General features: G+C 37.2%; 1 long non-coding RNA gene across 1 annotated transcript in view; it reads left to right on the forward strand.

The window, feature by feature from the left end:
- Window positions 1–2105: 2105 nt before the first annotated feature.
- The window catches only part of LOC138831735 (uncharacterized), a 41122-nt gene continuing 25787 nt past the window's right edge, over window positions 2106–17440 (forward strand). The window contains exon 1 of the long non-coding RNA XR_011373438.1: window positions 2106–2349. This is a non-coding gene — a long non-coding RNA (uncharacterized lncRNA). The remainder of the gene's footprint in view (window positions 2350–17440) is intronic.

Below are 17440 nucleotides of genomic sequence, written 5' to 3' on the forward strand. Positions count from 1 at the left end.
TAGAATATGACTCAAGGACAGAATGCTAGCTTCCCCTTATGCAAGGTCAGAGGGCAATGTTCCTTTCCTGGAATACCCAGCCACTGTCCAAGAGTAAGGCTGCTTGAGTTCTCCTTTGTCCAACTGATCTGTATGATGGATCATTTCAGTTACATATGGATTAGGATTCCTGGTTCACTTCCTATAATAGCCTGACAAACTTCAAGCTATGTACTAAACACTTTCTTACTGAAGATCTACTGTAGACTCCAGACTACACTTCTTCCTAAAATGAGTTCTCTCTTATCCTTCCCTATCCTGTGGAGATTGATATTACTGTCTTTTGACAAGTTGTCTTTATTTAACCTATCAGAAATGGCTGAGCCCTTCTGATGGATGGATTTATAGTCTTCCTTTCCTCTTGCTGGGTTTTTAAGAACAAATAATAAACTCAAGTGAAAAAGTGATGCTATTATTTGAATGCTTGTGTCAGCTCAAGGTTTACGTTAGGACTTAAATCTCAATGTGAGTCTGTTACAAGGTTAACACATTTAATTAAGTCTGAGATCAGAGCCTTCACAAATGAGACTGGTGATCTTTAAAAGGAATATGAGGAAATGGCTAGTCTGCTTTTACACTTCTATCTCTCATGCTATCTATGCATGGTTCCAAGTGTTGTTCCCTTTGGTGTTTTCCCTTCTAGTGTGTCACCATGCAATTACAAAAAGACTGGGCTTCAGTGGATTCCAAATCTTCTGGCACTTTCATCTCAAACTTTTTGGTCTCCTGCACTGTGAGAAAATCAATTTCTCTAATTCATATATTACTTAGTCTCAGGTATTTGATACACTAACAAATGTACTAACACAGATGCTTATTATAAATGTCAAATTTATAATATTTTTTTCAGTCATGGGGCTTGAACTCAGGGCCTGGGCACTGTCCCTAAGCTCTTGCTCAAGGCTAGAGCTCTTCCACTTTGAACCACCGCTTCACTTCCAGTTTTCTGGTGGTCAATTGGAGATCAGAGTCTCACAGACTTCTTGCCAGGCCTGGCTTCGATCCACAATCCTCAGGTCTCAGCCTCCTGAGTTTCTAGGATTATAGCATGCATTACCAGGACCCAACTCAAATTTGTGGTAGTTTAAATGTAAGCATGAAAGAGAATGTAGAAAGCATTTTGTAATGTCTAGGTCTATGATTTGAGACTGTTGAGATGGGAGAGTGGTTCTGTTGAGAGCATGAATGTTCAATGCAGCTGGTCACTCAGATATGTGGCCTACAAGGTATTTGCATAGGGAAAAGGTGGCTGCTGACAGGGCCAGGTAGCTACCATGCTGCTCATTTCATGAGTGGATTCTTTTCAAATAAATCTTTAAAAAATATAGGCATGGGTGTGACTCAGATGGTAAAATGCTTGCTCTGAGTTCAAATCCCATAAGATCCAGACACATAAAAAAATGTCACTTTTTGAGTCAAAGCAATGGTTCATACCTGTGATTCCAGATACTTGGGGTATGAAGATTAGGAGGATCATGGTTTGAGGCCAGGCCAGGAATAAAACAACAGTCTCATCTTTAGATAAAAAATGATGGTGCTGCAAGCCAATAATCCAAGAAATACAGAAGGCCACAGATAGGAAGACCAAGTCCTAAGATGGTTTTGGGCAAAACTCAAGATTAATCGGCAGGGTAATGGGTGAGGAATAACTGAAGTTTAAAAAAACGTGATCTAATATTATACAATTATGACCCTGAATTTTCTAGATAAGGCAATAAGTTATCTTTCTAGAATTAAAACTACTTTATAAATTAAAACCATTCTGTCTAGTCCACGTTGGTCCATATTTATGCATAACTTATTTAGCATTCATGGAAATTTTTATTCAATTTAAACCATCTTGAATAGAAATCAAACAAAATTTGTACAATTGGCCAATGTTTAGTGTACCAAATCATAATATTTCCCTCCAAGAATGGAGAAAAATTAGTGCATACATATTTGTTAGAGAAAACATACAGCATGCAAGATACCTGAATGTGGGAACTTTATTATATTAGTTGCTAGGTAACCTATGAAAACAGAAAACAAAGAGAAAGACATTCTCCATATATGGCTTGGAGCATTTGTGAAGAAGTGAGAGGGACATTGTAAGATCAAGAATCATAGACTACCTCAAGATCCCTTGTGAAATCTAGAAGCAGGGGCAGGTGAGCAGGAAGGCTTGAATGATGAAGCCCAGGATGCCTTGCAAGAAGGAATGTCTGTTACTCACACTGTTCTAATTGTGAAATCCTTGGGTGACTAAGTACAGTTGCATCCCTGAATAACATTTTTGGGGCACCTATTGTGTAAGGACAGAATTCTCAGGTAAGTGACTTCATATCAGCTTTATCAATGCCCAAGTACTGTGAATTCCTCATTCACATACTAGAGCTGGAGTTTAGAACATTCAAGTGATTTTTTTCCACATCCTAAGAAATAAGTTAGAATTCTAATCAAAATTGTTTTAGCTTTTTATAAAAGAATAACTCAGAATTTCAAACATGTAGTAAGAATAAAAATCCTAAAGTCCCTAATTCTAAAAAAAAGGAAAAACAAGAACACCAAAGACTATTTTCTAAAAAGCAGCATTATCACTGTCATGATTAGCAAGGAAAGCCGATCAATCATCTCAATGCACTTGGCTTAGTGCTAACAGTAGCTTTAAAAGAATTAATAGATTAATGCCCTTGCCTCTGGTCTTAGGATCAGAGAAAAAAAATTAGGGAAAAAACACCACTTTTTAAGGTAGCTTTTTAAGTATGCACTATTTTGGTAGTCACAATTTGGATATTTAGTCTTTATTGGAGACTTGTACAATTTTTTTTGTTCAAATTCTTTACTTTCTTTTTTAAAGTTTTCATTGTAGAGGTGATATACAGAGGGGTTACAGTTACATCTGTCAGGTACTGAGTACAATTCTTTGTGAACAGTGTCATCCCCTCCCTTATTTTCTCCCAGTATTTCCTCTCCCAAACTCCCTCCCCTCCAAGTTGTATAGTTCATTTCCAAATTCTTATGATTTGGATAGTACTATTTAAATAGAAATGAAACTCTCTCAAAAAAGTCAATGGTTATGCTGTGTATCTAGACACTCACACATCACTTATTAACAAAGATACATTCTGAGAAATGTATTCTTAGGCAGTTTTGTCATTATATAATGCCATTGAGTATGCTTATCCAAGTTGTAATGGCTATGATGTCATTAGGAGACATAATTTTCTGGGACTACTGTCATATATGTGCTGTGTCATTGACCAAATATTCTTATGTGGTGCCTGTACTTGTGTGTCTATGTTGTACACATGTGTGTATGCATGGGTATGCATATATTAGCCTTAATTTAATTTGTATTTAATTTAATTTATATTGTCTATATTCATGTTAAGAATTTTTTTTTGGTTGGTCGTGGAGCTTGAACTCTGGGCCTGGGCACTGTCCCTCAGCTCTTCAGCTCAAGGCTAGCACTCTACTACTTGAGCCACAGTACCACTTCCAGTTTTCTGGTGGTTTACTGAAGAGTTTCACAGACTTTCCTGCCCAGGCTGGCTTTGAACCGTGATCCTCAGCTCTCAGCCTCCTTAGTAGCTCGGATTACAGGCTTGAGCCACCAGTGCCCCACCATGTTAAGAAATTAACTTAAAAGATATTGTTCCACTATCAACCAACCTTATGTTTAGATTATTTGGACAATGGCCCAGTATGAAAGGAATCTGCTATACTTAACTGAACCTTTCCAGGAACCTGCAGGTAAGAAGGAAAGAAAATAAAGAAAAGAAGAGGAGGCTTTAATTAAGATGGCCAAATATCTAGAAAAGAAGATTTAGAAACAAAATTACAGGACACACAATTAAATGTGAATTTCAGATAAATAAGGTATCACTTTCTTAGTACAAGCCTGTCTCCAATATTGTATCAGATGCACTTAAAAATTAGCCATTGTTTATTCAAATTCAAGCTTAACTGAGTGTCCTATATTTTATCTGGTAACCTTAGAAGAATACATTTACAGGACAAATATAACTAGTGTTGGGTTCCAATTGCCACGTGTCTTTCTTGAACAGATTGGCAAACTCCTCCTGGGCTGAAGAAGAGGCTGAAAATTGAGGCCACTTTTGCTCACTGCTTAATAGTGACAAGCTATTGATAGCCAGGCATTGCCAAATTCTCATTAGTTTCTAAAAGTCAGGAACTACATTTAGAAAAAAGCCACTCACTTATAGAGAGGTCATCTCTCCAATAACCTCAAGTACCAGGAACACAGCTGAAACCCAGGAAGCAAGAGGGGGAAAAAGGCCTCTAAGGATTCAAAATAGAAACCATGTGCTAAAACTCAGGCTCTTTCCTGTGAGAAGAGGCCCTCGGTCCTGCACTCTGTGTAACTTCTCTTTTTTTCCCTTTTACATCATCTAAACAAGTTCAGTTGTCTGATTTCTCAAGCAAGAGATAAAAAGAAGGAAGTTAGCAAGTGGCCAGCATGGCCAGATAGACCATAAGCTACATTGGCTGCTTCATGGCACACAGGCACTCATTGTATAAAATCATTTCCAGGCAACTTCTGTGTTTATAAACCTTAATAATAGGTTGATAAATGGTTTTCCTCCTTACACTTAATTAATACGTTTTTCTAAACTCTTTACAGGTATATTTGCAATCATATTTTTTTGCCAGTCCTAGGGCTTGAACTCAGGGCCTAGGCACTGTCTCTGAGCTTCTTTTGCTCAAGGCTAACACTCTACCACTTCCAGCTTTTTCCGTTTATGTGGTACTGAGGAATCAAACCAAAGGCTTCATGCATGCTAGGCAAGCACTCTATCTCTAAGCCACCTTCCCAGCCCTGCACTCATATTTTTTCATTAACAAAAAGTAAAACTTATTCCTCCCCTGAGAGAGCTCTGGACTCATAGTTATTAGGAATATTTCTGCTATAGTAATTATAAGGCAAATATCTCACCATAACTGAGCTGTAAACTTCAGAAAGAAAGGATTAGTATCTTTGTAATTCTTTTAAAAAGAAAACACTAAATTGGTGCTTGTACTGGGGCTTGAACTCAGGATCTCATGCTCTTGTTTACCTTTTCCACTCTGCCACTTGAACCATACCTCCACTTGTCAACTTTGCAATCTTGTAATCTCAGTTAGTAGCATAATGTGTAGCACACAATACTGAGTAGGTATTTGTTATGAAAATACTAGAAGTCAAAATGCGCAGTGTTTCTGTGGGCAGCCAGTGTGCATTCTCCACACCAGTCATCCATCATCCTGGACTGTGCTGTGCTTATATCATTGGCTGTTATGAAAGCCTACTATGAATCCACAAGACAAGTTAGACTTAAGGTTGGACTCTTAGTTTAAGAAAGCATAAGGGAGTATAATTCATTCTGTCAAGTTTCTATTTAAAAATGGTTAATATGTTTTAAAGCCTGGCATAGTTTTGAGAATTTTCTTATGTGGAGCCGCTCATTGGCTCAGAGTCCTAGTTTCATCTATCAATTGAGGGTGGTCACAAGGGGACTGGCTGGACACTGCTACTCAGAATGGTCTGCTAGACTTTGAAAGATGTATATGTTATGTGCTAGAAGAAGAAATGATAGGCATGACTTTATGTCATTGCTAGAAAGTATCAGCATCTTTGCAAATAAATATAAACATGAAAATACTTAAATTGTACTTTCTTTGAACTCAGTTTCCACAAAGGAAACCCAATGCTGCATAGAGAACTGAAGTATTAGAATTCTGCTGCTTTCAATTTTTCATTTGGGAATGCAATCCAGTCATTTTTCTTTCTTTCTAGTAAGTTGGGTTAATTGCTGTTTGTGTTAGAACTACATCCTTTTTGCCCACAAAAATATACTTGGAGCAGAATCCTGTGGGGTTCACAGTAGAGAAGGCTGACATGAGCACTGTGATGCAGCAGCTATACCTTTTGTCTTCCAGTGATTTTGAAGCACATTTAGTAACTTGGAAGGGATTCTTGATATGGGAAAATAGTGTTCTTTTCCCCCATCACCAGACAAGGGAAACAGCTGTCTGACTTGCCCACAAATGCACCAGAGCCAGCCAGCATAGTCTCCTAACCCCAAGAGGCAGCTTTTCAAAGCTAAACTGCACATTCAGACATTTTTCACTACAATCCAGTATTGGGCCTGATGAACAACAAGGCCAGCATGTGTAAATCAATCAGACATAATGTTCTATGTTAGCCTTAAATCTGAGTCCTTTTCTACTTGATTTTTCCTCGGTTCTTTTCCATTTCCACTCCACCCAATTGAAGCTGGAAACACACACACACACACACACACACACACACACACACACACACACACACACACACACACACACACACACACACAGAAGGGGGAGGGAGATGGAGAAGGAGGAGGAGAGAGAGGGAGAAGGAGAGAGAGAACAGTCAGAGAAAGAAGGAAAAAGTGATAGAAAAATTAGTAATTACCAGATAATTTAAATGTAGTGATGCATGGATGCCATTTTCAACAAATAAAAACACAATATACTGTAAGCAGAAGACTTTAGCTATTCAATATGCTAACAGTGGTAATTCTGAAAGCATAAATGACTTTAGAACAAGTATGGAATGTTTTCTCAATTGTTCCCGTGTGTTCTCGACTTTGACATAACATGATCCTCATGTCAAGGAAGAGATCCAGAAAGAGAGTTCAGACTTCCTAGACCATAACCCCTGTGTTACTCCCAAATAGTAAATCGTGCTCTTGTGTTCCTGAAAATCCTTAACTATGAACTACTGCAATGCTGTAATCCAAGTTATCCTTGAATAGGTTGGTGACGATTGCTCAAGACAGAGCAGTGTTGTTTCTATCATGGTACCCAAGGGGTTTTTTGGTTTGGGGTTTGGTTTGGGGGTTTGTTTTGGTTTTTGTTTTTTTGGTTGGTTATGAGGCTTGAACTCAGTGCCCTGGCACTGTCCCTGAACTCTTTTTGCTCAAGGCTAGCCACTGTGCCACTTCCAGTTTTCTGGAAGTTAATTGGAGATAAGAGTCTCAGATTTTCCTGCCCAAATTGCCTTTGAACCATGATTCTGAGATCTAAGCTTCCTGAGGAGCTAAGTTTCCAGTGTCAGCCACCAGTAATCGCTGTGTCCAAGGTATGGACTGACAAGAAACCTGTTTTCCCATTCCATTCTGAGTAGGAAGTAATTTTCTCCACCTTTTCACATAGCCTCATGGGTGAGAATTTTGTTTTTCTATAGGCATCAAACAAAGTATGTGTAAGCACTGAAAATGACATAACTTCATGCAGAACTCAAAAACATAGTGAGAGAATCCAAATTGGACAGCAAAGTCATTACACTGTGTATGGAATGTGTGCATATGAATTATAGGCTTAGTTACTAATTAAGTTATATTTTTAAGAAGCACATACTCCAAGGAAGCCTTTTCAAATCAAAGAAAAAGTATTTATTTATTTATTTATTTATTTATTGTTTTTACTATTCCTGAGCTTGAACTCTGGGCGTAGGCACTGTCCCCGAACTCCTTTTGCTCAAGGATAGCACCCTACCACTTGAACCACAGCACCACTTCCGGACTTTTCTATGATTTAATTGGAGATAAGACTCTCACAAACTTTCCTGCCCAGGCTAAGGCTTCAAACCATGGTCCTCAGATCCCAATCTCCTGAGTAGGTAGGATTACAAGCGTGATTCACTGGCGCCTGGCTGCAGAATATATTTCTTAACATCATTCCTTCAGAAATGCTGGTCAAAGATTATCATCAGCTTATTTGGAGGAAGTAGAAAAAATGATTTTAGTGTCTCTCGCAACAAATGGTTTGTCATTCTAAGAAATGATAGCCAACGTTACTTAACTCTGATGACTAATGCTTGTGTAAGTTACAAGTAACACATTCCTTTATCCTCTTTCTAATCCCGAGTTTAAGACCTTACTGTAGATTTTTGATAAACAGATATCTGTACCAACAGCCCCAATGAATATTTGTTGAGTGAATGAATGAATCTTGGATGTAGAGGGCTGCCTATTCGATTCAGAAAAGAGTAATCCTTATTCTCCTGAAATCAGTTATTTTTATCTGGTATATTATATATCCTATTATGTTCTCCACAATTAGGAAGAAATGAATGCTGTAGAATAAGTGTTCTGAAAAACTTTACCTCTCTGGGCTTGACCTTTCACATGTATGTTGATTCTGGTTTTGGCTTTGGGGTAAATGTCTACAGAACTCACCCCTCACTGACAGTTCAGGCTGGCTGCACATACTGTCCAGCAGAGGGCTCCCTGAGAAACTGATTTAGCTTGGGAGACCTTTTGACCTACTCTATTTTTTGTATATATGGTTTATTGTAAAAATACTGTACAGAGGGGTTACAGTTACATGAGTAAGGTAATGAGTACATTTCCTATAGAGCATTGTTACTCTCTACTTTGTTTTTCCCTTACCATTCCTTCCCTCCCACCTCCCCAACTCCTCTCTCCCCCCATGAAGTTTTGCAAAGTTCGTTTTCAACATAATGTGTTGTACATCTCATTGCTACAATGGGTCAGCCTGTATCCTTACTTCAGCATTTTGTTATTTCCCTTCCCCTCCCAATTAGAAAAATGTATATACAAGATTCAGGGCACCAGAATAAAACACAGTAAAAGCAGGAGTTATACCACAGGGGAAGAACATACAAAAGCAACAAAAAATCACATGGTACATTATAAGTACATTAAAAACAACATCAAGAAAGATGAAATCACTTATGCCTCTATCTTGGGGTTCATTTCGCTTAGCATCATTTCATATGGTCATACGTACATAACTTTTGACCTGTTCTGCTTGTCCTAGACATATACTAGTTATTGGAGATAAGGGAAACCATGGGACCTATGTTTCTTTGGGCCTGGATTACTTCACTTAATATAATTTTTTACAAGTCTTTCCATTTACTAACAAATGGGGCGATGTCATTTTTTCTGATGGAGGCATAGAATTCCATTATATATTTATACCACATTTTCTTGATCCATTCATCTATTTAGGGGCAGCTGGGTTGGTTCCATATCTTAGCTATGGTAAATAATGCTGTGATAAACAGAGTTGTTCTGGTAGCTTTAGTATAGTCTTGTTTGTGATCATTTGGGTAAATGGCCAAAAGTGGGATTGCTGGGTCATAGGGGAGCTCTATGTGGAGTCTTTTGAGGAACTTCCATACTGCTTTCCAAAATGGTTGAACAAGTTGACACTCCCACCAACAATGTAGTAGGGCTCTCTTTTGGTCAAATCCCCTCCAGCATCTGTTGTTAGTAGATTTCTTGATGATAGCCATTCTAACTGAGGTAAGGTATTCTATTGGCAGAGAATTAAAGAGTTAGATAGACCCATTCTGTTCTTTCCAACTATTCCAGAATCTAGTCCCTGAAGACTTCTTCTATCTTCTTTTCTGATGCCTTTAATAATAATAAAAAAGAATTCCATTAGTCAGAAAAAATCAGGATGTGTGTGTGGCTTTTCTAGGGCTCTGTGTTGAATTGCTACAGACAGGTGTTAAAACGAACAGAAAATGATCCTTTCATGGCTATGAAGGCCAACATCTTAGCAAAGATACTCCTTGTGAAGACTAGAGTGGCGAGCCCCTTGATTCTCTCCGCTGCTCATGCTCTTAGTGTTTCTTGACTTGTAGCTACCTAACTCCAAATTCTGCCTCTGTCTTCAAATGACCTTTGCCCTCTCTCCTCATCTGCATGTAACTAAGACATATGTCATGAAATTTAGGGCCAACCCACATAGCTCAGGATGATCTCCAGTGAAGACCTTTGACTTCATCACCTCTGCAAAGATCCTTTTTCACTTTCTTCAAAATCAAGTCCAGTTCGCAGGTTTGAAGTAGACATATTTCTGTGGGGACCACCAATGAACCAGTGAAATCAGTACAGTAGGTCAATAGCAATCACTGCATCTTGAATGCTGAAAATGTAAGTAATTTGTGATATGCTATTTGGAAAACCTTGCAAAGTTATTTTTATAAGCATTTGCTTTTATAAGTATTTGCTTCTGTGTCTGTCTCCTTACCAGTATTGAACTATTTTGCTCTCTTCATTAGAGATTCTTCTAGGCCAGGGTTGTCTGCTGCAACCCTGTTGACTTGTTGGGCTAGAAAATTTTTTAATGTAGGCTTCTGTCTTCTTACAGAGGCTGTTGCTTACCATCTCAGGCCTTAACCTGCTTAAGGCAATTGCACATCCTCTACCTATCACGTCTACAGATATTGCCAAATGTCCCTCAGATCAGAGCACTGATTTTCCTGGTCTACTTTAAATACAGGTCCACTACATAGAATTCTTAGAGATTGAATTAACACACAAAACTCATTTAAATAATATCTTTGATATATTTGGATAACATTATTGCCCTGAAAGTGTTCTAAAAAATGACTTGTTTCATTTTAGCTCAGAATAAAGGAAAAATGGAACAGTGTTCTAAAATATAAATAACTTTGTATAGTTCACTCTACATTCTCATATCAAGTGATAAGAGAAGCATCTAGTTCAGAATATGTTTTCCATTATCTGTTATTTAAGAACAGAAAGAAGTTGAACATTTCAACAAGAGTAGAAAATGAATTCTTTGAAATAGGGATTGGTAGAGTAATATATATGGTATCAATCAATTTTGTTAAAAAATTGCAGGGAAACTTCTTATGCTAAAGATTATAAAGTCAGCAATTAATTATTATGGTATTAGATTCAGTATGAAGCATTCAAATAGTGGTTCTTTTATTAAATCAGAAACAACAAGTTCATTTTTTATAATTAAGCCAAACTGTTGGGCACAATCTCTAAATTATTAATATTGTTGGTTTCAGATATCAGAACACACATTACCTAAAATTGCTTCTTTAGGTTGCAGTCACTTTAGTAACCTACAAAACTTAGTAAATTCCAGAACGAATCATTCCAAACATTGGAGACTTAGAATAAATGCTAGTTGGGACTCAACAAAAACACAGTTATTTATCTTTTTATTTAGTGGGTTTCATAAACCTTTCATAATCTTTCCACTCCTAGCCTCACAAGTTGCTAGGATTAGGGATGTGAGCCACCATTGCCCAGCTCATTTGCGCTGTTTGTAGAACTAAATTTTAGTTCTACCAATTAGTTCTACAAAAACGAATTGATAGATTACTTGTTCACTAAAAATTCCCTGAAGGCAAGAGAGAGAGATAGATAGATAGATAGAGAGAGAGAGAGAGAGAGAGAGAGAGAGAGAGAGAGAGAGAGAGAGAGAGAGAGGTAGAGAGAGAAAGAGACTTCTCCTGCAGTGACAGTTAAAAATATAAAATTCAAAATTGCAATAACTAGGTGTGAAATGTGACCTTTCAATCTACTGACTTAATTGAGAGATGTCATTATATGTTGGACAAAATTTTGAGCTCAGTAGCTCAACTGCCAGGATAAAATTCTGGCTCTGCTATTACACAGATGTATAATACTGGATTCTTAATCTAGAAAATGAGTCAACAATTTGAATCAACCTGGTTATTTTAAGGACAAAGTAGTAAATGGGTACCTAAAAGCATAAGGTAATTGTTCAATAATTGGTGATCATTACTGCTACTCATTTTTTCTCAAGCCCCTCCCATCCAGCCCTTTTTTTAAAAAATCTCATGTGATTCAATTATCTCCTTCAATGTACTGAGCCATAGGGGCTGCTTATAATCTTCTACTCTATTTAAGAAATGAAATGTCTGAACCCCAGAGATTCTCTGCAAGCCATGTGTTTATCTCTTAGGGTTTTTTAAATTGCCTTTAGGGATCATATCTTTATTCTACACTTTTATTCCACTATTATTTAATTTTCCTTATATATTTCCTTATATATTAAGGTATATTGGGAATGAATTTTGCTGGCACAGAATAAAGAATTCATTGTAGTGAATAATTTAAAGGTATATTGACAGATAATAGAAAGAAAAGGAAAATTATTTTGTGTCATAGAAGCAAGAAAAGTGTAAAGACTGCGATACTTCGTCATGGAAGGAGGCATTCATGAGAGACTTCACGGTTTTGTTGATTTGTTTTTCCTCAGCTTTTTGAGAGATGATCTCACTGTGAGGCTCAAACTGGCCTCCAACTTGCTATGTAGCCGAAGCAGGCCTTGAACTCACAATTCTCCTGTTTCAGTCTCCTGGAAGCTGGCTGAGACTATAGGCATGTAGGAACATGTCAGGCCAAGAAGATATCTGCATGCTCTAAGATATTCTTCACCGTAAAGTGTTATGTTTTAGTGCATAGCATTCATTTGAATATAATTTTAGGTGATTTATACCTTAATCGTAATATATATATTAACTCCAATAGTGGACACTCTTCTTACCACTAAATGTTCACAAGAAATTAATGCAATATAACAATTACATTGTAGGCATTATTTATGACACATTGAAATAAATTCAGAAGCTAGCTTTTCCTAATCTAAGAAAGACTTAGCAAAAGTACACCTATTTTATGGAAAAAAGTCACAATTCAAGTATTAGTCAGAACATTTGGCTATTTATTTGTGCGAGTGAAGGTAATTATTTTCAAACCTAGAAAACATATGTGACAGTTTTTGAAAAAAACCATTGAAGAAAATAAAGATACCAAAATGAGTAGAATGAATTTACAAAATATCCTGAGAAAGAAGTTAGAAGATTCTTATTTCTATTTACTAGAATATGGGGGTTGTTTTGGCAATGAATCCCTTTAATTCTAAGAATAACAACCAATTTCAATGACCATTATAAGAAAAATTTTCAGCATATAAGCAATTTCTCTAGTTACTTAGGTAGTCGCCTTGAAGATAAATTGCGATAAAATATAATTTTAGTAAATTTTTCATCTGGGAAAAATGTTCTGTCATACTCAGAGATATGCTGAAATCTTCAGATTTAAATACCTTTATACAAAATAATAGTTTTTTTAATTTAATTTTATTTGTGAACATACTGTACAGAGGAGTTACAATTACATGGGCAGGATAATGCGTACATTTCTTACCAAGCATTGCAGCCTCCTCCATTGTTTACCCTTCACATCCCTTCCCAGCCTCCCCCCTCCCCCCCAATCCCAATCCCAATCCTTCTCCTTCCCCAACCCCCCCCCCCCCGCACCGACGTTGTAAAGCTCGTTTTGGACAAGACAACTTGTACTTCTCATTGTTGCAACAGGCCCACCTGTATCCTTAAACAACTGGTTTTTCCCCATCTCCTCCACAAGTTATACTGACATCAAATATAGTGAAAGCAGGGGTTATACTGTGGGGGAGGGACATACAAAGCAACAAAGAGATAATCTTATAAATGCGTTAGAAACACATGCATAAAAGAAAAAAACATTAAAATACATATCTAAGGGTTCATTTTCCTGACATCACGTTATCTGACCTTTTCCACTTGACTCATACATCTACTAGATATTACAAATAAGGGAAACCAACTTGTTCAACCACTTTGGAAAGCAGTATGGAGGTTCCTCAAAAGACTTCACATAGAACTCCCCTATGACCCAGCAATCCCACTTTTGGGCATTTACCCAAATGTTTACAAACAAGACCACACTAAAGCTACCAGCACAACTATGTTTACTGCAGCATTATTTACCATAGCTAAGATATGGAACCAACCCACATGCCCCTCAGTAGATGAATGGATCAAGAAAATGTGGTATATATACACAATGGAATTCTATGCCTCCATCAGAAAGAATGACATTGCCCCATTTGTTAGGAAATGGAAAAACTTGGAAAAAATTATATTAAGTGAAGTAAGCCAGGCCCAAAATAATAGTTTTATCCAAATGATATTTTCTATCAAAATAATCTTGCTTCTTCCTCAAAATCAAGGTTTGAATCTGATAAGAAATGAATAATTTCCTGAAGGTTGCTACATGAATCAGGATGAATCAGTAAGCATGGTAGAACCCCCAAAGCCCAGTGGTTTCATACAGTGGACACTTATTTCTTGCTCCTGTAAATTCTGCCGTGGGTTTCTGGTAACCCTCTAGAATATGTGTTATCCATGCAGACACAGTTTAGGTCTGTGGAGTTGGATGGATTGGTCTCCACCACAGCTGTATCATCTGCAATAAGCACTTTGTCACTCGATGTAGCAGGATACTGAGAGGCTCACAAAAGCTGTTAAATCCTCGAGGCTAAAAACTACGGCACAGCACATAGCACATCATTTCACAATATGTTGCCATGGATAAATTGCACGGAGCAGCCTCATTGCAATGGCCCCTATGATGGCAGAAAGAAGAGTATAACTGGCTAGGGGTAAATATCAGAAGTCATTGCCATAATTCTTTTTTATTATGTATTTTATATTATTTCACTCTTGTTTATTTCACTATATGTCCTGTTGTTTCTTATTCAAGTAAATATTCATCCACATATTGTTCTTATCTGCACTAGGTAGGATATGTTACTAGATAGATATGAAATGTATGATATATATTGTTACTGAAAATTTCATCATTTGACCCTCAGTATTGTTGTAAGGAGCGAAGTAAGCCTTTCAAGGGCTTAATGTTTTCTCTTGGGACTTCCTGTCAAGTCCCGGTGTCTAGAGGCTGCTGGGAATTAGCTTTACAGGCTCCTGCTCAGTCTTCTTGCATTTGGGAATTTGGGAGCAGTTAATATCATCTTTTAATAACAGAAGGAATTATTTCTTTATGTTGGCTATGCTGATAGGATATATTTAAATGTTTAGATGTTAGCATGAACTTCTGAACTTTTGTAGGTCAAATACAAAGAGTGTGTGTGTGTGTGTGTGTGTGTGTGTGTGTGTGTGTGTGTGTAGTTAGTTTGATGGTGTTACTGTAGTTTGAATTCAGGGCTTCACACTTGCAAGGCAAGTGAGTGCTCTACCATATTTTCATTTTCTTTTTCTTGCTTTGGTTATTTTTGAGATATGGTCTTATATTTTAACCTGTGCTGGGCTGGACTATGAGTCTTCCTACCTCTGTCTCTCTAATAGCTAGGATAACAGGTGCATACCACTATGCCTTGCTTTTGGTTATGGTTGTTGTTGACTTATGAGTCTTGTCTACATTTTTCCCAGATTGGCCTCAAACCATGATCTATTCCAATCTCTGCCATATGTAATTCTGTAGAGATCCTTCAAGATACACAAGACAAAGAATTTTAAAAATACCCCCCTTCTTAAAGGACTCCCAGAAAGAGACCTGAAGTCATGATGGATTGAATCTGAAAATCTATTCAGACTATTCAGCAGATACACTGTGAGGAGATAAATTAAGGCGTATTCATTGGTGAAGTGGAAAGTTCTAATATGACAGATATTAAACAATATGAAAGTGGAAGAAAAGCTGCTAGGAAAGGGGGTAGTGGATCAAAATGGCAAGAGACAGATGTGAAACAAGACATTGATCTCAACCCCAATATAGCACTTTTGAAAGACAGTAAAAGTTCAGGAGTCCTTTAGTCATAAAAAGTGAGATAGCCATTTGTCTTCTGAATGCATTATACAGTGAGAGCAACAGATGTGGGTCAAGGAAGATTCCCTTCATGAAGACTGAATCATCATGTTTGTCTCCACAGTAATAGCTGTAGTTGAGACAAAAACAAGAAAAAGTGTGGGTACAAGTGTGTATGTGCATGCATCTGTGTGCAGAATCTGAGCAGTGCAACTTACAAATAACTAGGCACAAGATAGGTGACAAAGAAAAATACATTAGAGAAGCTAAGTATAGATTCTGTCCAACACAAGAAGAACTTACCATTGGAAATCTATAGATAAAGCAATTGTATGCAATGTTCATTTTACCCTCTTTCTTATGCTGTACCAATAGCAGATGCATTAATGTCACATAGCCCCCTGCCCCAAGGGACTCGGACCAGGCATCAACATTCTTTTAAACCCAGAACTAGAATGAGCTACTACATAAAAAAATAAATAATTGAAATTTGCACTCAATTTGAAAGCTACTTCCTTTCAAAAATTAGCCAATATATGTGTGAATATACATATATGTGTGTTTATGTATACACACACAAATATATAAATACATATATATATATATATATGAAAATACCCTCCTTTATGCAAGGAGCTAAGGATACATTGGAGATCAAAACGCACAGTAGGAAATCTCTAAGCAAGGTTCAGCACTCATAACTACCTCTCAGAGGACTTGTTTCACTTTACTGCAAGCTCGATCAACCTTATCTGGTCCTAGCATTCTGATAGGACCTACTTCATAACTCTTCCACCCCTCCATGCTCAGTTATAGGACCCTTGCCTTGCTTGTTGCTTAAGAATTCTTAGTAATCTCCACACTTACTCATAAAATTCATTCTCAGCACTGAAGAATTAGTGTGTGTGTGTGTGTGTGTGTGTGTGTGTGTGTGTGTGTGTGTGTGTGTGGTGTGTGTATGTGTACATGCATATGTGCATGGTATAGTTTTTGCTTTTGTCCTTTAATGATTGCTATGGCAGAATGTAAGTGCTAACACACACAAGATCCTCATCCCTCTGACCCATTAGATTTTGCTATTGGGGACCAAATGACTGCAGAGTCCCGGGGGAGAAGACAAATAGTTGTCACTACCATGAAAAAAAAAAAACGGAAGTCACAAAAAGCATTCAACAATGCCACACTGTTTTGGGCTCATTAGAGACACTAGCGACACTCATTAGTCACTAGAGACTTCATCTTCTTCATCTCCAGGAAAGGAAATTGAATATCGCTAAGAACTACAGACTTGCTCATTTCACCATTATGTCCTTATTTCCAGTCTATGTGTCCTTTCTTAAAGAACTAAAAATGCCCAACTGTATCTAGAAATAGTGTTTCTTACTTGCACAAACTTTTTTTCCCGCATCCTCTTGGGAAGAGTACTTTACTCTTTTTTAGTATTCTATGAATTAGAATTTCAGGGCTGTTTGACATTTCAGGATACAATGTAGATCACTAAGTTTAGTCTTTGTGAAAATCTCCTAATACATGTGAAAAATATGGGTCATCAGTTGAAAGTATAATAATAATTAATGACAAGTAGAATGTGCTATTTAGTGTGTGGTATGTAATTGGAGAGCATCATCAGTAAGTGCAGATGGAAATAGACTTGTTTTCCAAATAACTGCTTCTAATCCGTCTAGTTACATATCCCTAAATAAATCACTTGACAGCTCTGGCTATAGAAGTTATAGATGTAACACGGAAACAGCAGCCCAGATACCTAAATATCTCAATAAGTTGATGATACTTTAGTAATAATGGGGAAGGAACTTTAAGAAATTAATTGAACATGTTAGCCAACATCATCATAATTAGAAGCTACTAAATTAAGATTGTTTTTAGGCACATCTTTAGGTTTTTTTTTTCTTGAGTTTGGGGCATTTCGTGTTTGTTTGTTTTTTTTAAAACCGGCTTCC

Source organism: Dipodomys merriami, unplaced genomic scaffold (assembly GCF_024711535.1).
Source record: "Dipodomys merriami isolate MVZ:Mamm:240054 unplaced genomic scaffold, mDipMer1.0.p SCAF_2, whole genome shotgun sequence".
In the NCBI taxonomy this organism is placed as follows: domain Eukaryota; kingdom Metazoa; phylum Chordata; class Mammalia; order Rodentia; family Heteromyidae; genus Dipodomys; species Dipodomys merriami.